The following is a 21442-nucleotide window of genomic DNA, read 5'->3' as shown; positions in this document are numbered from 1 at the left end:
ACAATCAACCCTGATGAGTCACTACAGCTCCTAATTAGCAAGGTGGGCCCACCTGAGTCTCATGAAGGGGGAAGGCTTACAGAGCAGCCAGGAGAAGATTGTTAAAGTAGGCAGGCACGGGATCCAGGTAGGGAGGAAACAAAAACTTGGAGAATCCTGAAAGCCAGAAGAAGGGGAAAGCCAGAATGATGGAAGTCACTTGAGTCAAAGAGATCAAGGAACAGTAACCCTGTAGTGCTATCTTGGTGATTAGCATCAATATTGGAGTCACTGAGGATGACAGTGTTATGGGCCTAGAGTACCCCAGAAGTTCTCTGGGGCACATCAAAGAACCTTCTCCTTGAGAAACTAAACCAGAGGACAGACACGCCTAGCTCCACCACCCCCACCCTTCATTCTAGTCTCCCCCAACCTGGGGGAGATAACATCAGGTGTGGCTTCTTCCTTTGTGTCCTGAGGAGATGGCTTCAGAGATCTGCAGCCAACTTCACCCAATTCCCCCAGCCACCACCAGTGGGGGCTCATCCTCCCTCACTAAAGGAACTTTCCACAGTGAGATGGTCACCCCCATCAGCCCTCTGTAAAAGTGCCTGCCAGTCTCCTGCTCGAGGAGATTGGTATCTCAGAGCCACATGCTTTGTGCCATGCCTTTCTCCCCATGAGAAGTCCAAGGATTTTTTCATGGTTTCCCTTCCCTTCCCCTTCCTCTAAATAAAGTACCATCTCATTCTAATTGCTTTTATGTGCAAGAGGGTATAATTCTTTTTTTTTTTTTTGGTGAGGCAATTGGGGTTAAGTGACTTGCCCAGGGTCACACAGCTAGTACTTACTAGTCAATAGTCTGAGGCCGGATTTGAACTCAGGTACTCCTGACTCCAGGGCCGGTGCTCTATCCACTGTGCCACCTAGCTGCCCCCAGGGTATAATTCTTTAAAGAGGAATTGCTAAGGACTCCAAACACCTATCAACTTCCCAAACCCCCTACCCCATTTATCCCATGATATTTTGGTGCCCAAAGTAGGGCACCACAAAAGACCTTTTACAATAGAGGGAAAGAAGGGAGGCTGAGCATTGTTTTGACCTTATTCTCATCTGATTTTGCTCAAAGAGGGAATAAAATGAACACTCAGTTGGGTATAGAATTTCATCTTATCCTGGAGGGATGTAAAAGGGGAAAGGGGAAAGAAAAGTGTGGCTGTATTGATAAAAGGGAGGGTAAAACTAGGAGGGAAAAGGGGAAAGGACAAAAAGGAGATGGCAATGATAGAAGGGAGTGCAAAACTTGGAATTGAAAGGGAAAAGGACAAAAGGGAGGTGGGGCTGATAAAAAGGGAGGGTAGGCTGAGGTAGCCAGAAACAAAGCGCTAGTGAGAGAGGGAGAGGGGGAAAGGAAAGAGAAAAGTACAAAGGGAAAAATAGGATTCAGGGAAATACATAGCTAGTAATCATTACTGTGAATATGAATGGGATGAATTCTCCTATAAAACAGAGCAGATAGCAGAATGAATTAAAACCCAGAATCCTACAAGGTGTTGTTTACAAGAAACACATTTGAAACAGAGAGAAACACACACAGTAAAGGTTAAAAGGCTGGAGCAGAATATATTACATTTCAACTGAAGTAAAAACAAAAAAATAAAAAGCAGGGGTAGCAATCCTTCTCAGATAAAGCAAAAGCAAAATTTGACCTAATTAAGAGAGATAAGGCGTGAAACTACATCCTGCTAAAAGGTACCATAGACAATGAAGTCATATCAATACTAAATATGTATGTGCCAAGTGGTATAGCATCCAAATTCTTACATAAGTGAGTTGCAGAAAAAGATAGCAAAAGTATATTAGTATATGACTTCAACGACCCCCTCTCAGAAGTAGATAAATCTAACCACAGAATAAGAAAGGAGGTGAATAGAATTTTAGAAAAATATGATAGACATCTGAAGAAAACTGAATGGAGATAGGAAAGAATGTACCTTTTTCTCAGCAGCACATGGCACATACACAACTGACCATGTATCAGGGCATAAAAACCTCACATTCAAATGCAGAAAGGCAGAAATAGCAAGTGCATCCTTTTCAGATCATGATGAAATAAAAATTATGTGTAATAAAGAGTTTCTAAAAGTAAACACTTTTACCCCTTTCCAAAAAAAAGCTATAGAAATGCAAAAAGGAAAAGGGACTTACCCAAATGAGCAGGTCCAGAATTTATGGTTGTCTCCTTGTGGCATGGATATAACCCATGGCTATCAAAAGCAACTTCAGTAGAGTTCAGTGTCAAGGTCTGACACATTCTACAAGGCTGGAGAAGCCCTGAAGTGGAACCCAGCAGTGGCTAACTTCCAAGGACCAGCCTAGCTGAATCACCAGATTTTGGACCATAGGTGATGAAGTCCTTTTTGACCATGGCAATTCATGAAGATTTGGGAGAGTGGAGGAGGAGAAACCAAGTAACGGTGGGAGGTTGAAATAGATTGTAATCTAGGTAGGAGAATGGAAAGACCATTGATGAAAAAAACTGATCTTTAGCAGTATTATAATAACTGCTGTTAATAGAATGCTTTAAAGCTTTATGTCCATTGACTGGGTTTTTTTTGGTTTTGTTTTTTGTTTTTTAGTGAGGCAATTGGAGTTAAGTGACTTGCCCAGGGTCACACAGCTAGTAAGTGTTAAGTGTCTGAGGCCGGATTTAAACTCCAGTACTCCTGATTCCAGGGCCGTTGCTCTATCCACTCACTGCACCACCTAGCTGCCCCTTATGTCCATTGACTGTTAATTTGAGCCTCATAACAACTCCAAGAAGTAGGTGGTTTTAGGTATCATCAGGCCCATTTTTCTAGATGGTGAAAGGAAGTTTCAGAAAGGTAATACAGCAATACAGTATCAGTGGTATGATTTCAATCCAAATCTTCTTGACCCCAGGTCTGGAGGTCTATCTACTTTGCTACATTGAATCAGAGCCAAAGGCTAAGATTCTGATTTGGATACTGGAACCATCGGCCAGCTTGTACCCTGGAGCCACAGAACACTGGAAATTGGATGGATGACCTGGGTTCAAATCTTGATTTTCCACTTACTACATGTGTGCCCTCAGGCAAATACTTTAACCTCTCTGAGCATCAGTTTGTGCTCCTCTGAAATGAGGAAATTGGAACGGATGACCTGTAACAGCCCTTCCACTTCTTAGATTATGTTAAATAACATTACCCATGGAGAAGACTAAGAAAGTACCATATTGGAAATTCAGTTGCATTTTATGTGATCCAGTTCAGTGTATTAATAAGCACATTAGATGCACAAGATTTGTGCTCCTGACCTGCCACTACTTCACTGACTGCTTGACTTTGGAAAAGTCAGTTTCTCTATAAGACAAGAGCTATTGACAGATTGCTCTCAAAGCCCTTTTAGCCCATAAAATTCAGAGATTCTTCCAGACTTGCCCCCACCCCCCCCCACCCCCACCAACACACACACACACAATACACTCACACACCTTCCAAAAGAACCAAAGAGGATGAATAGAATCCACTATAAACAGATGAAAAGTATACAGAAGTACTTCCTGAGCCAACAGACCTCATTCCACTGAGTGACAATAAAGGCTAATATTAGTTGCTGTTCATCACTGAACTTAGCCGATACAACTGACATTTCTCTACTCCCTGATGGAACCTATGGAAGATCTATGACCTAAGGATGGAACTAAATGTTATCCATAGGTGACACACACAAACTCAGGTCTACAAATTAGAATGAAACATGCTGCTGAGTAAAGAAGATTTGTTTCCACAAGAGTTCATGATTGAAGAGTAAGACTATGTCATTGTTACCTGAAATTATAGAAAGTTCATCTTCAAGGACAAGATTTAAAAAAACAAACAAACAACACAGGTGTTGCAGCAATCAATCACCATTTGCAAAAACTTAGCACTTGCTGAATGTCTAGAAAAAGAAGATCCAGTAGCCACAAATATACACCACATGTTTGCTATTATTTACAAATCAACAGAAAACAAATGCTCGTAGTCCAAATGCAAACTCAACTCCCCTTGAAAATTCAACAAACATGCTGGCCTGGAACCTGAGGCATTATTATGGACAAAACTGTTGCCCCCAAATGCCCAGACATAAAATTGACCTACAAAAAATTAAGAGCAACGTTTAATAGATGTCCTCAGAGCAAACATGAATAACCTCCCAACAGCTTGAAACAAAGGGTTCTCAAAATATAGAAACCTAATGGAAGAAATCCAAACCTGGTATACATCATGCTTATTGTCCCATCTGCCACTGAGTGAGTGAGGCTCTGAGTGAGGCTTCTCAGTGAGCCTACAAAAGACCAACTTACATCCCAACATTTTCATTCAATTAAAAACCCAATTATCTTCTCCAAATGCACAATAGTTCATCAAACATGAAATATCAAAGAACAATTGGAGCTGAGTGACCTTGTCCTGTAACCATACTCTGTGGTCCAGGGATTCTGCTGTTCCTCACATAGACACTCCCATCTCCTGACAACAAGAGTTTTCTGTGGCTTTGCCCCATGCCTGGAATTCTCTCCCTCTTCAATGCCTGCTTCCTGGACTCCTTGGCTTCCTTCAAGTCCCCACTAAAGACCCACCTTCTACAAGGATCCTTTCCCAGTCCCTTTTTATCCACCCATGGAAAGCAACTCACCATTAGCTAGGTTGTGAGAGAAAACAGATAAAAACAAAACTTCAGATTAAGGAATTGTCAAAAAAAAAAAGTTTAAGTATATTTTCAGATACCATCAGTTCTTTCTTTGTAGATGGACTGCAATTTTCTTAAGTTCTTCAAAGTTATATTGGATCATTGCCTTGCTGATAACCACATGCTTCCCAGCAGATCATCTTACACTGATGCTGGGTTTTTTTGTATACAGTATTTCTCTGCTTCAGTTCATGTGGGTCTTTCCAGGTTTTTCTGATAGCATCCTGTTCATAATTTTTATTACATTGAACTTGACAGAATTTTCTTCACAATGGCCCAGCAGAGTAGGTACCATGACTGCCCTCTCCCCTGCTCTACCCTCCCTTTATTCACCATCCCATCCTTATCCTATTCCCCTCCTACTTGCCTGTAGTTGGGAAATCTGGGTGTGTGTTATGTCCTCCTTGATCCCACTCTGATGAGGTTAAGGTTAAACTGTTTACATTCATATGAGAAAATAATGCTTCCAACTCAACTCCACAACATAATGAGAAGATTCAGTTGATGATAAAGAGTGTGATATCTTTGGAGGTGAGATTGAGGCACAATCATTCTGGGAAAGGGAAGGCAAGAAAAGCTACCTACCCAGCCTGCATTTATAAAATGTTGGAATTGGAAGGAAATGTATGGGGGAGGGGGGGGGAAGACGTGGAGGTGACTTGTCCAAGGGCACAGGAGTTTTATCAGTGCCAGGGAGGTATGTTGCAGTCAACAGGACTTGGAAGACCTGGGTTTGAGTCCCAGCTTCAGCTGACATTGGGTGAGTCTAGGTTGGAACTGTAGAATTGTTGGAGCCAGGAACAACCTCAGAGGTTATCTAGTTCAACCTATTCACTTAAACAATGAGGGATCTCATAGAACTCCTTTCTCATCCATAATATAAGAATAATCCCTTACAGTGTCTTAGAGGTAGTTGCTTCATAGCACTATGAATGTCTGTCTATTGTGACTTTAATCATGAAGTGATAGAAAAAACAATGAAAAGGTCAACATGCATTTCTTTTTGTATTTTTTAAATTTTATTTTAATCTGTGGACTTAAACCTTTCCATCACATAGTATAATAAAAGGATGAAACTGCTTTTTTTAAGCGCTTACTCTGTGCACTTGCAATGAACTGGAGATACAAAGAAAGGCAAAAGCAATCCCTGCCCTCAAGGAGTTTACAGTTCAGGAAAAAACCACCATATTGTGCATGGAAGAACTGTACAGAGTAGTAGAAAGTCATCCTTTAAAAGGGAAGGCACCGCAACCCTAGGGGGACAAGCGGAGTTAAAAATCTGTGCTCCCCACAGTTTCCAAAATCAACTTCTGAAGGCACAAGTCTGATCACATCATCTCCCTACTCAAAGCACTTCCACATCTCATTACTTCTAGGAAGATCACACACACACAAGTTCCTCTCAAACTTTTCTTTTTCCTGGTTCATCAGTTGTCTGGGTTGTCCTTCAAATAAATCATTCAAGAAGCTCCACTGAGCAAAATGGAAAAGGAGGTTGGTGGAATTGAACTTAGGGGAGGTCCTTTTCATGCATCACCCATGATGCACTGTTTACCTTGCAAATCAGTTGTGGAGCATGACTGGAAGGGCAAGGTGGAGCAGATGAAAGCTTCCCTCTTGTAGAACAGCTGCATCTTTGTATCTCCAGCATTTTGTCCACTTTAGGCGCTTGGACTCCATTTGTTGAATTGAATTCTTGATCAGAAAGGTCAAAGAGGTGCTGCTGCTGCTGCAGAAGCAGCTTTCCTTGCTGCTTCTGCAGCTGCTTTTGCTGCAGCAGCAGCTGCTGCTACTGCTGCTTTTGCTGCATATACTGCTGCAGCAGCTTCGGCTACTTCTGCTTCTGATGCATTTTCTGTGGCTGTGGCTGCTGCTGCTACTGCTGCGGCTGCTATTGCTGCTTCTGCTGTTGCTGCTGCTGCGGTTGCTGCTTCAGCTGCTGCTTCTGCTTCTGCTACTTCTGCTTCTGATGCAGCTGCTCCAACTTTGTCCCACATTCTTTCTGTCAGGGGAAGCACACTGATTTGAAGCTCCCTTTCAAAGCATCAATATCCTATCTTTCATTTGGGGGAAATTTCTTACCTTGAACCCAGGGCTATAGACTGGGGATCCTAACCTTGTCCTGACTGACTCCCAGAGTTCAAAACTGTTGCCACTATACCATGCTGCCTCATACACCTCCTCCCCTCCAGGGATGTAGTCAGAAGACCAGGATTGAAATACTGGCTCCAAGGGGGCAGCTAGATGTCAAAGTGGATAAAGCACTGCCCTTGGATTCAGGAGGACCTCAGTTCAAATGTGACCTCAGACACTTGATGTTTGCTAGCTGTGTGACCCTGGGCAGGTCACTTAATCCTCGTTGTCCCCCCCCCAAAATAGGGGGCTGGGGAAGGGAAAAGAGTTTGTGCCATCCATCCCTACTCAATACAACTCAGCTGCCTGCATTCACTAGTTTATCATAGATCAAAAGATAATTCTTTTATTTTTTTTTGTTTATTTGCAGGACAATGAGGGTTAAGTGACTTGCCCAAGCTCACAACTAGTAAGTGTCAAGTGTCTGAAGCTGGATTTGAACTCAGGTCATCCTGAATCCAGGTCCAGTGCTTCATCCACTGCACCACCTAGCTGCCCCCTAGATCATCTATTTAAAGTTGGGAGAGACCCCAGATAGAGACAAGTTCAAACTCTATTGATGGAGAAAATTTACAGATGGAGAAAAACTAAGGCTCACAGGTTATAAGTGACTTGAGTTAGGTTAGAGGTAGTAAAGGGCAAAGCCAGGCCCTTTGACTAGAAATCTAGTGTTCTTTCCCTGTAGGCTTGGAGGCTGGTTGATGTGGAGCCAAGATTTGATGTTATCCCTGATTCCAACTGTGTACTGGCTTTGTAATCTCAGGCAAGCCTTGACCTCACTGAGCCACAGTTTCCCCATTTGTAAACTAAAGGGGTCACACAGGTAGACCTCTAAGATTCTGTATTTCATTAAATTCCAAGGTAGCTAAATTGTGTTATTCTAAATTATTGGGAACTAGTCTTAGTTTTCTAAAATATTGTTTAACAAGCAGAAAAACCCCCAGTTCCATATTGTGTCTAAGAGAACACATGGCCCAATGACCTACCTTGTCTGAAGAGGGGAGTGCTCACCAACTAACAGCAGGTCCAAGCCCAGGATGCTAACCAAGATGGCAACAGCCAAGAACCAAGAGAGTTCTTGGCTTTTATCCTCTTTTGATGGAGGTGGTCACTGCACACTGATCCAAGCTAATTGGCTAGTAAGCACTCAATTCCATTGGTTGGCAGGACTTGAGGGTGGTCCATATTAAAATGAGCTACACCCTGATGACATCAGGGCCTAATGGGGGAGACTCCCTGAGGGGTAAAGGGCATTCAGATAGGGGTGTGTTAATCCCCTCAATTCACTCAACTAGACACAAAGAGTCTTTCCCTGAACAGGATTAGTCCCTGAAAGAGATTAGAACTTTCTCAAGAACTGGGCTTTCTGCAGCAGCTAGGTGGAGCAGTAGCTAAAGCACTGGCCTTGGCTTCAGGAGGACCTGAGTTCAAATCTGGCTTCAAACCCTTGAGACTTACTAGCTGTGTGACCCAGGGCAAGTCATTTAACTCTCATTGCCCTGCAAAAAAAAAAAAACATATTGTAAAATCAATTCCTTCCTGATTCCAGAGCAGAACCTCTTTCCACCTTACCATAATCCTTCCGGAAAAATGGTGAACCTCTGGACCTTACCATCTGGCCTGTTGAGATCTGCATCCATGGGCTTCTTCATGAGAGGAGAGGGAAAACATATTTATATGGTGCTTATACTTTGCAAAGAGTTTCATAACCATTATCTTGTTTGCACATAATAATCCTGTAAGGTTTATGCTCCTATTATTTCTGTTTTTACAGATGACAAAACTGAGACTCAGAGAGATTGAGCAAGTCTTAGAGGAGGAATTCAAAGCTAAGTCTCTAAGTCCAGTGTTGTTTCTGCCCTGCAACTTTACTTCAAGGTAGTCTAATCCCTAATTAAAATCATTTAGATGGAGAAGTATTTCAGGTAATAAAAGTTTACCCAAAGAGGCAGCTAGGTGGCGCAGTGGATAGAGCACTGGCCCTGAAGTCAGGAGTACCTGGGTTCAAATCTGGCCTCAGACACTTAACACTTACTAGCTGTGTGACCCTGAGCAAGTCACTTAACCCCAATTGCCTCACTAAAAAAAAAAAAATGTACCCAAATCAAAAATTACTAATACATATCTATTCATTGAGGGAGGAGGGTAATTATTTGAAAGATAACAAAAATCATGTAATCAATAGCTATTAGTACAGATAGGTGGCACCATAGTGGATGGAATGCTGGGCTTGGAGTTAGGAAGACTCATCTTTGTGAGTTCAGATCTGGTCTTAGACACTTACTGTATGACCCTGTTTGCCTCACTTTTTTCACCTGTAAAATCTGGAGAAGGAAATGGTAAACAACTTCAGTGTCTTTGCCAAGAAAACCCCAAATGGAGTCACAAGGAGTCTTATAAGACTGAAAAACAGTTGAACAATAGGCCATGTACTGTGCTAGACATTGAAAATAAAAGTGCTTTTTTTTTTTTAATGGAGCTAGAAAAAATAATAACAAAGTTGACCTGGAAAAAGAAAAAGTCAAGAATAACAAGGGAATTAATGAAGAAAAAATGCACAGGAACATGGGCTAGCTATACCAAATTTGAAGGTATACTATAAAGCGGCAGTCATCAAAACCATGTGGTACTGGCTAAGAAATAAGAGTGGTGGATCAATAGAATAGGTTAGGCACAGGAGACACAGTTGTAAATGAATGTAGTAGTCTACTGTTTGATAAACCTAAAGACTCCAGCTTCTGGGATAGGAACTCAGTATTTGACAAAAACTGCTGGGAAAACTGGGAGATAGTATGATAATAACTAGGAATAGACCAACATCTTACACCTTATACAAAAATAAGGTCAAAATGGGTTTAGACATAAAGGGTGATACCATGGATAAATTAGGAGAGGAAGGAATAGTTTGCCTCTCAGTTCTATGGAGAGGAAATCAATGTATGTCAAACGAAAGACTGAGAATATTATGAAAAACAAGGTGGAAGACTTTGATTACATTAAATTAAAAAGCTTTTGTACAAACAGAAGCAATGCAGCCAAAATTAGAAGGGAGGTAGAAAGCTGGGAAACAATTTTTACAGCCAGCATTTCTAATAAAGGCCTCATTTCTTTTTTTTTTTTTTTTTTTAGTGAGGCAATTGGGGTTAAGTGACTTGCCCAGGGTCACACAGCTAGTAAGTGTTAAGTGTCTGAGGCCGGATTTGAACCCAGGTACTCCTGACTCCAGGGCCGGTGCTCTATCCACTGCGCCACCTAGCTGCCCCTCATTTCTACAATATATGAGGAACTAAAATTTATAAGAATCCAAGTCATTCCCCAATTGAGAAAAGGTCAAAGGCGGTTTTCTGATGAAGAAGTCAAAGCTATTTATTGCCACATGAAAAAATCCTCTAAATCACTATTGATCAGAGAAATGCAAATTAAAACAACTTTGAGGTACCACCTCACACCTATCAGATTGGCTAATATGACAAAAAGGGAAAAAAATGAATGTTGGAGAACCTGTGGCAAAATGGGGACACTAATGCATTGTTGGTGGAGCTGTGAACTGATCCAACCATTCTGGAGAGCAATTTGGAACTATGTCCAAAGGGCTGTGGGACTGTTCATACCCTTTGACCCAGTGGTACCACTGCTAGGTCTGTATCCCAAAGAGACCATAGAAACGGGAAAAGGACCCACATGTACAAAAGTATTTATAGCAGCTTTCTCTGTGGTGGCAAAGAATTGGATATCATGGGAATGCCCATCAATAGGGGAATGGCTAAACAAGTTGTGGTTTATGAATGTAATAGAATACTATTGTGCTGTAAGAAACGATGAGCAGGAGGAATTCAGAGAAACCTGGAGAGACTTACATGAACTGATGCTGACTGAGAGTGATGTGGGATGGAATTTGGGGTCAAATTGATTGTGAGTAGTCCCAAAAGAATTACAAGACTCAGTGGCTCAGTTTACCAAATTTTATTGCAATACTGTGGATGACCACAGGGAGAGAACCAAAAAAGTGGAAAAGTATCTCTTGAATAGTGAAAAGAAAGATAGTTATATTTATAGTATAGATAAATTGATTATCAGTCTCATTATAATAATCTCCACCTTGGGGAAGTACAGGGGAGGGCCTGTCCTACTCATTATAATATTCTCTACCTAGGGGTGTTACAAGTGAGGGCTTATCCTAATTTGGAGTTCCTAGGGTCCTGAGCCAACCCCTGAGTCAGGTACCTTTTTCAGTGGAGGTGTGTTTTGGGGTTTTACACATCATAAGTGAATCTGGGGACAAATTTTCCTTTTCTGCACATGTCTCTTTCTGATTCCCATGGCTAGTTTTAAAATATAATCATTTTTCTTTAGAATTTCTATACCCTTGTCATTTCTTTTATTGTTATTTGACCTGTCCTGTTTTGGTCCCATTTTCTGTACTGATCACTGTGGGTATGAGAACCTAGTATGCTGACTTGTAAATTATCCATTAACTGGGGTCTAACTCCCTTTTGGAGCTAATATCTGAATTAAACCTTGGGTCTTAGGTTTTTCTACTAACCCCATTTTGCCTCCTACATCAGAATGGGTTTAATTGAGAGAATTACAAGACTCAGTGACTCAGTTTCCTGAGTTTTATTGAAATACTGTGATGACCACAGGGAGACATCAAGGATATAAGTGTCTCAAAAAGGGGGAAGAAAGATGGGTTATATTTATAGTAAGAAAAAGTAGGTTATTTCCTCATTAGCTTAATCTCCTCCTTAAGGAGGTACATGGGAGGTTTTATCCTAATTTGGACTTCCTGGGGTCCTAAGACAACCCCCCCAAGGCAGATACCTTTTTCCTTGGAGGTGTGTTTTGGGGGTTTATGTGTCATAAGATGAACCTAAGGACAAATTTGGCCTTCTCTGCACATGTTTCTCATGACATGCTTAAACTAGTTAGAGCCAGAGGGTCTCACTGTTTTTGGTATCTCTACTTTAGATCTGGTTTCTAGGTGTCCTGTCATCTAGGAATTTTTTATTAATGGTTAATGGTCCCTAGTTACCTTCCCTAAGCTTCTGTTGATAGTATTGGTTGGTAGAGAATGAACCCTGTAGTTACAGTTCTGTTGATAAAGACACAAACCTTAGTTTCTCCAGAACCCAAGTCTTAGGTAATCTGCTAGCCCCTTTTAGCTACAGTTGATAGGTTATCTATTAGCCCTTTTTAGAGCTTGGGTCTTAGTTAGAGCTCAGATCTTAGGTTATCTCTTAACCCTTTTTAGTCTCCTCCATCAACAGGACTAGAGTGGGGAAAACCTGAGTTCAAATCCAGCCTCAGACACTTACTGGCTGTGTAACCTTGGGCAAATCACTTAACCCTGTTTGCTTCAGTTTCCTTATTTGTAAAATGAGCTAGAGAAGGAAATGGTAAAAAATTCCAGTATCTTTGCCAATAAAATCCTAAATGGGGCCACAAAGAGTTAGACATGACTGAACAACAACCAGGTCCCAGATTTAGAATGCTGCTGAGTCACAGGGTTTTTTTAAAAAGTACTTTTTGTCTAGGGTGGCTATTTGAGCTCAAACTCTCAAAGCATTCTTCTATACTGCCCCTTCTTCCCCAGTGTGCGCGCGCGCACGCGCGCGCGCACACACACACACACACACACACACACACAAATGTCTTCCCTCTAATCTCAATGAGTATATTGGACAAACTCTCTGGGATTTAGTTGTACCCTCTCCCAAGGTCATTACAGCCTCAGTCAAACTCCCCTCAGCACTACTGTCCCCTCCAACACTCCTGTCCCTTTTGGACTGTCATTGTGTCCACACCTTTGCTACACATCCCAGCCTCTGCCATTCCTTCTTCCCTGGGTGGAAAGAGGCCCCACTTTCAGCTCTAAGCCACCAGATAGAGAGTTTAGATAAGACACAGCTCTTGACTGCATGAGGTTTACAGTCTGATAGTATTTACTGTGTGACTCTCTGGTTCCATTAGGGAACATGAATCATCAATGCAGATCGGTAACTGGTAAGGGGTCACATGGATGGTTCAAGGTCAAGTGGCTGGTATAGGTCAGAGGCAGGAAGGGTTTGAACCTAAGTCTTCCTTACTCTTGGGCTAGAGCTCCATCCACCACACCATGGTTGCATAAATATAGATAACTAAAATACACAACATTCCATAGTAAGAGCATAATCGATGGGTGCCATGGCAATTAGAGAAGGTTTTTTGTCTTTTGTGTTGGGCTTTAATTTCCACTAAGAATTTACAGGCAAAACTAGAGAAATAAATCATTCCAGACAAAGAGAACAAGGTAAAGGAGGAAGAAGAATATGGAATCTTTATGAGGCTGCTTTGGCTGCAGCACAGAGCTTGGAAACTGGAAAGTTGCATGTAAAAAACAAGGCTTCAGGGGCAGCTAGGTGGCACAGTGGGTAAAGCACAGGCCCTGGATTCAGGAGGACCTGACTCCAACTCTGGCCTCAGACATTTGACACGTACTAGTTGTGTGACCCTGGGCAAGTCACTTAACCCTCGTTGCCCCGCAAAAAAAGAAAAGAAAAGAAAAAGTAAAAAACAAGGCTTCTATGACTCCACTGAGACAAAGGTTTGTCCCGACTTGAATTTCCCCTTTGTTTCCTTCTTATGAACTTATCATACTCTGCATTCTATCATGCTCATCACATTGTTGCACTAGTCTTTAAGCTCCATGAAGGGAGAAAACCTGTCCTGTTCTGCCTTATCTCACAGGGTCTAAGGCCATGAATGCCCTGCACATAGCAAGTGCTTGATGACTATTTGTTGAATTTCATATATTTCTAGAAACAATAATACAAAGCACCAAAAATGGAAATTCTCACCCCACCCAAATACTCTTAGAATCTAAAGGTTGGTCTGCATAGAAAAGCAGAGGAGTAGAATGCTGGGTTTGGGGCCAGGGAGGCTTCTGACAGGCTTCCACACTGTACCAGAGACAGAACTTAGAACATCTTCTTGCTCTAGAACTGTAGCAGGAAACAGCCAATAGACTTAGGCATATTATCTGATAGTACAAGAAGAGGCTACCCATGAATCAGCTGGTTGTTCAGTTGTTTTTCAGGCATATCTGACTCTTTGTGATGCCATTTGGGAGCTTCTTGGCAGACACACTGGAGTGGTTTTCCATTTCCAGCTCATTTTGCAGATGAGGAAATTGAGATAAATGGGGTTAAATGATTTGCCCAGGGTCACACGACTAAAAAATGTCTGAGGCTGGATTTTGAACTCACAGAGATGAATCTTCTTGACTCTGGGCCCAGAACTCTATCCAGTTTGCCACCTAATTATCCTAAAGATAGAAATTCCAAAAAATAAGACATTATCAAAATTGAAAACAAACAAAAAATATTGAATTAATAGATAAAACCAGTAGCTATTTTTTTTAAAAAATACTAATAAAATGGGAAACCCCTTAGTTAATTTGATTTTTTTAAAAAATAGGAAAGTCAAACAATCAATGTCAAAATATGAGAAAAGGTGAAGTCACAACAAAAGAAATAGAGGAAATTATGAGAAACTAATTTGCACAACTATAGGACAACAAATTAACCTAAAAACAATGAATGAATTTTGGAAAAAAAAAATACCAAGCTACCAAACATCAACAGAACAATAAACACAGAATTTAAGGAACTCAGTCTTAGAAAAGAAAAAAAAAAGAACAATTCATAAGTGTGCTCCTAAAGGGAAAGCTGGGAAAGGTAGATTTATTTACAAGTGGATGCTATCAAATAGTCAAAAAATAATTAATTCCAATACTACATTGTGAAGTAGGGAGGAAGAAAATAAAGGAGGAAAAAAAGCTACTATTGGCCACACTCTCTGTTGATGGAACAATTATAATATTAGCAAGGAAGCTATAACAGTGTATTCAAAATATTATCTACTCTTAACATGTTAGATTTATGGGGCAGCTAGGTGGCACAGTGGATAGAGCGCCGACCCTGGATTCAGGATGACCTGAGTTCAAATTCAGCCTCAGACACTTGACACTAGCTGTGTGACCCTGGGCAAGTCACTTAACCCTCATTGCCCCGCAAAAAACAAACAAACAAAATAATGTTAGATTTATACCAGCAACATTGGCCTATTTCCACATTAGGATAATTATTAATATAATAAACCACAGTAATAACAAAAATAATACCAATTTTATTTAAAAATGTAGAAAAAGATTTAGACAGAAATATCACACTCATTCATATTCAAATTTATAGGTACAAATTGGCCTTTCCTTGTAATGGTAAACTGTATCTAAAGAAAACCAACAATTGATTTTACCAGTGATATGGGGCTTAGAACGTATTGAGGAATTAAGAGACCAAGTTTAAACTAGCCAACTAGATATCAGGATGGACACACCTACAGAGTAGGGGGAGATTGAATTCTATAGCAGGAAAGTCAGTTAGGTATGGCTACCACCTAGGATGATGCCAAGGGGATAGAGATAACTCCAGAAGCCAGGACCACCACCCCTCATTCAAGCTTTCCGATCCTATTACAACTATCTATACAATTGTCTTTATGATTGCCACTTTGTAGTAGGAATCATAAAGAATTTTATAAATGATTTTTATAAGTTGATTAATCAAACATATTAGGTAAATAAGACCCCCAAACAGTAAATAATAATGACATATTTTATGCTAAACCTATATACAGCACCTACTGATTAGGAAGGACTTCTTATTTGACAAAAACTGTTGGCCTGACAGAAACTAGATTTAGGCCAACATTTTATACGATATGCCAAACTAAATTTCAAATACACATATCTAAAAATCTAAAATCTAAAAATCTAAGGTCATATCATTTATTATTTTTAATTAGGGAACAAAAAGAGATAACTTTTACAACTAGGGCTGGTAGGGAGAGAGGGAGCCATCCTAAACAACGGCTAGAGATGATCATTAAAAAAAAGCAATTGAATTATATAATAACAAAAAACAAGAAAAATAAATGCAATTGAAATCAGAAGGAAAACAAATGAGGAATGATTTTCACAGCAAATTTCTCTGATAAGAGGTCTAATACTAAAAATATAAAAAATATCCATGCCAATACATAAGAACAAGATCTGGTTTCCAACAGATATATATAGATATATATAGATATATATATACATATATGACATATACTGCATACATATATGACAAAAAAGAAAAATAGCAATTGTTGGAGGGGCAGACAGACACACTAATGCACCTTTTGCAGGACTGTGAATTGACTCAACTATTCTGTAAAACAATTTTGAACTATATTCAAAAAGTCAATAGGCTGTGAGTACTCTTTGACCCAGTGATACAAGTAGCCATGTAATCCAAGAAAGTCAAGGACAGAGGGAAAAGGTCCTATATATACAAGAATATTTATAGCAGCACTTTTTGTTGTAGCAAAAAAAAAATAGTAATCAGAATAGTTGCCCTTCAATTGGGGAATGGCCGAACAAAATTGTGGCATATAAATGCAAGAGTTTTATTGTGCTATATAAAATGATGAATATGACGGATTCAGAGAAATATGGAAAGACTTATGTGACTGGATACAGAGTGAAATGAACAAGACCAGGAGAACAATTTGCTCAATGATAACGTGAGAGGAAACAATTTTGAAAAATAACAAAACTTTGACCACAGGAGTCACCCACTGAGGCTTCAAAAAACTGATGATCAAATTTACCTCCCACCTCTTGGCACAGAGGTGATGGACAAAAGAGACAGGATCAGATCTGCATTCTCACACATTGTTAAACTGTGGGGTTCTTTTCCTTGACTATAATTATTTGTTTTAAGTGAAGATTTCTAGCAGGGGTGAAGGGAGGTGCTTTACTGGTTAATTATAGACATAAAAAATGGCATCAATAAAACATTTTTTAAATGCACAGGATAAAAAAGTAGTTTAGAAGGAGATGCATTTAAAGTAATTTTGTTGCTACTTTATGAACTTTGGTGTATGTTTATTTTATAAAAGACATGATTATTTTATGTAATTATTTTACATATACATATTATATACCTAATACATAATTATAGGATATAGAAATAGATTTTTTCCCAAAAAAAACACTACATAACAGAAATGCAGAGTGATATTCGTCTGTTCTTTACATCTTGAAATGTTTGTGCCTGTTAATGATTGTTTAAATTCATAGTAAATTTTTAAAAAAGAGAAGCTGGAGGCAAGGCATCCAATTAGGAGGCTCCTGCAGTAGTCCCAGAAAAGGATGATTTAGAATTGAATTAAGGTGGTGGCATAAGAGTGGAGCATATCTTGAGAGTTGCTGTGGTGAGAAAATCTACAGGGCTTAGCTGCTGATTGTGTGTGTGTGTGTGGTTTGGAGGGGGAGGCGATGAGGAAATAGGGAAAAATGATTTTAATGTGACCCTGGTGATAATAGACGGTGTTGCTTTGACATAATAAGAATACAGCAGGCAGCTAGGTGGCGCAGTGGAGAAAGCACTGGCCCTGGATTCAGGAGGACCTGAGTTCAAATCTGGCCTCAGACACTTGACACTTACTAGCTGTGTGACCTTGGGCAAATCACTTAACCCTCATTGCCCTGCAAAAAACCCCCAAACAAATGACATAATAAGAATAAAAATAACAATTATACCTAGCATTCTACTATGTGCCAGATGAGGGTAGTAAGCACTTTACACATATTACCTCAGTTGTTCCTCACAACTCTGAGAGGAAGGTGATATTATCCTCATTTTGCAGTTGGGGAAACTGAGGCAGGCAGAAATTAAGTGAAGTGCCCAAAGTGACACAGCTATTACCTGATGTCAAATTTGAATTCAGGTCTTCTGATTCCAAGTCCAGGGCTCTGTTCTCTGCATGCCACCTAGATGCCTAAATGGGGAAGATGGGAAGGGGACTGGATTTAAAGTAAAAAGCAATGAGTTCCATTTTGGACATGGTGCCTTTCAAATGCTTATGAGATTAAAAGATGGAGATATATAGTTGGCAGTTGGTAACTTGAGACTGGATCTGAGGTGAGACAAGAGGGCTGGATGTGCAGATCTCAAACCTATCTTAATAGATATAACTATCAAATGCCAGGCATCTAGATGGCCCCAGGTTGTTGATGAGCTCATCAAGGGAGAGACAATAGAAAGGGAAGAGCAGATGGCCCAGGAGCCACTGCTGTAGAAAGGGCAACCCTGCCTCCAGCTCTTAGCAGCAGAATCCCACAGAGAGCAAGGATCATTGTTTGGGGTGACCTTTGAATCAAAGGAAGGAAGGAAGGAAGGAAGGAATACATAAACTAGTTAGCAGATCTGTGCACTATATTACAGAAGACAGAGAACTACTGGACACCCAAAGGGTTCAAACAACCTGAATGACTATTTCCCATAGCTACCATCAAAGAGATTACTGCATGGGTGGAACTCTTGTTGTTGTTCTTTGTTCTGAAGAGGACCATGACATCTGGAGGTGATGTCATTCATGACTTGTAATGAATTGGATTTAAGTGAGGCAGGGCTGTGCAAAGTCAACCAACCTCAACTCTCTCCTCCACAGCCATCTGGATCTAATGGCAAGATATACATCAAGATGGCCCCAGATGTTTGAGGTAGTGGGGTTAAGTGAGTTGCTCAGGGTCTGAAGCTGAATTTGACTGCAGGGCCATTGTTCTACCCACTGTACCACCTAGCTTCATGAGTGGAATTATGACTTTCATGACCTTAGGCATTGGTTCTATGGAAAGATGGTATTATCAATTGACTTTATCCTTTGTAGGAGTAGGAAGCTGGCTGACTGGAGCTAGCTTGTCTCATTTAGTTGTGGCTTTTGGAGGTGGGGAATGGGGTGGGGATGTAGGTGAAATAGACCAGTGATTTCATCAGTGTAGGAAACACCCGGTCAAGAATTCCCTCTATCAATGCCAATCAGTCCTTTTTCTACAAAGTAGAGCCTCAGAGAATTGCTGGAGGCACTGTGAGGTTAACTTGCTCAAGGATGTGACAAGATTTGAATCTGGGTCCTCTGATTAATAGTGCTCATACCACTATACTGCTGCTGCTTTATTTTGTAGGGAATGGAAAGACATTGAAGATTTTGAGTAAATGAGTGACACTATCAGAAGACAACAACAACAACAACAACAACAATAAAACTGTCAGCTCTTTGAGGACAGAAACTTATCTTTTGTTTACTTTGGTATTCCCAATCAATTGATCAATCAATAGACATTTATCAAGCACCTACTATAGGCCAGGCTCTGGGCTAAGCTCTGAGGATGCAATAAGGAAGACAACATACAAACAAATATATGCAATATATACAAAGCTGCTCTCTCTCTCTCTCTCTCTCTCTCTCTCTCTCTCTATATATATATATATATATATATATATATATATATATGTATGTATGTATGTATATACACACATACACATATATATATTTGCTTATTTATTTACGTGTTTATTTAGATAGGATAAATAGGAAAAATTAACACAGGAAAGACATTAGAATTAAGAGGCATTAGGAAAGGCTTTCAGTAAAAGATGAGATTTTAGTTGGGACTTAAGTCAGGTGGTCAGTAGTTGGATTGGAGGAAGGGGAACATTCTAGGCATGTGACAGCCATAGAAAATGCCCAGAGCTGAGAGATGGAGTATCTTGTTCCAGGAGCAGGTCATTGGACCCAAGAATATTCATCGAGGAGTAGGTCTTGAGAAGCCTAGAAAGGTAGGAGGGGGCAAGGCTGTGAAGGGCTTTGAATGCTGAAGAGCTTTGAATGCCAAACAGACCATTTTGTATTTGATCTTGGGGTTGATAGGAGTCACTGGAGTTTATTGAGTTGGCTTTGATATGGTTATACTTGTGCTCTATGAAAATCACATTAGTAGGGGGCAGCTAGGTGGCACAGTAGATAAAGCACCAGCTTTTTATATTTTTATATTTTTTTATATATTTTTTTTATATTTTATTCAGGAAAACCTGAGTTCAAATCTGGCCTCAGACACTTGACACTTACTACCTGTGTGACCCTGGGCAAGTCACTTAACCCTCATTGCCCTGCAAAAAATCACAAAACAAAACAAAATATTAGTGGCTTAATGGAAGATGGATTGGAGTGAGGAAGACTTGAGGCAGGCAGACCCACCAGCAGCCAAATAGTCCAAGGTACTGGGTGATGAAGGCTTATGCCAAGGTGAGGGCAGTGTCAGACGAGAGATTTGAGAGATTTTGCAAAGGTGAAATATAGAGATATACAGAAATAAAAAGATCCAGTACAGATTGGATTTGGGAGAGGAAGAGAGAGAGAGAGAGAGAGAGAGAGAGAGAGAGAGAGAGAGAGAGAGAGAGAGGACAACTCCCAGGTTGCAAGCCTAAAGGGCTGGGAGGATGGTGTTGCCTCCTATAGTAATGGTAAAGTTAGTAGGAGAGGGGTGAAGATTTAGAGGGAAAGACACTGAGCTTTATTTTTGATGCATTTGGTTTAAGATGTCTATTGGAGATCCAGCTCAACATGTCTGAAAGGCAGTTGAAGTTGCAAAGAAGAGAGGTGAGGGCAGGATAGGCAGATTGGAGAATCATCAGCTCAGAGATGGTAATTAAATCTCAGACCTGATGGGATCTCCAGCACTTAAGACAGTGCGTGCCTAGCAAACAGTAGGTGCTTAATAAATGTTGATTGATTGATTAATAACAATAGCTAGCATTTATATAGTGCTTTAAGGCTTGTAAAGGGCTTTACAAATATTATTTTATCTCCACAACTGTGGGAGGTAGATAATATTTTCTGCATTTTACAGATGAGACCCCCCCCCCAAAAAAAGGCAGAGGTTACATGATTTGCCCAGTCAGAAGGCTGAAGTCTCAAAGACTGAAAGAATGAGGAAGGGACCACAAAGATCTTGTGCCCTAAAGGAAAATGAATCTGAAAGGTGGATTAGGGAAAGGATAAAAGGAGGCTATTCTGAGGTGACAAGAAATTGAGGGTCGGGGTTGGGCGGACATAGTACATGTTTAATAAATGCATTTTGAGTATGGAAGAAATGATATTCTCCAATCCCTCTCTCCCTCAGTTTCTCTTTTCCTTTCTTCTTCCTTTCCTCTTCCTCTTCTCTCTTTTTTATTGACTGCTTTCCTTCTGGGCTCTCCTTTCTTCAAAGTGCAGCACTTTATCCACTGAGTCACCTAGCTGCCTCCTAAATTCAACCAGAAATTGGATCCTTTTAAATACTATTATGAGTAAAGTTGTTCTTTTCGAATTGCATTTTATGGTCTGCATGTGCCTCATGGTGTTCCAACCAAGAAGCTAAATCATTGAACTCATCTGAGTTAGTTCTGGTCCAGAATAGTCAACATTCTCACTTACCCTCCCTCGGGACATATTTGACTTCCTCATGGATTCCCTAGATGTGCTCAGAGAAACTAACACAAGGCCAGCCAGCACCTTGTAGTTGCAAATGGTGAGACTTTTCTTGGGCTTGTCATAAAGATGGCAACAGTTGTTGAGCATCTGTGCATTTCCATAGGTTTATAACTTGACTATAAGAATATACCAGATGTTAGAGTTTGACATATCTCCCAAATCAGGAGAGAACTTT

The sequence above is a fragment of the Dromiciops gliroides genome, chromosome 6 (genome assembly GCF_019393635.1).
Source record: "Dromiciops gliroides isolate mDroGli1 chromosome 6, mDroGli1.pri, whole genome shotgun sequence".
In the NCBI taxonomy this organism is placed as follows: Eukaryota; Metazoa; Chordata; class Mammalia; order Microbiotheria; family Microbiotheriidae; genus Dromiciops; species Dromiciops gliroides.
The sequence above is the reverse complement of the archived record's forward strand: the minus strand, read 5'-3'. Positions refer to the sequence as shown.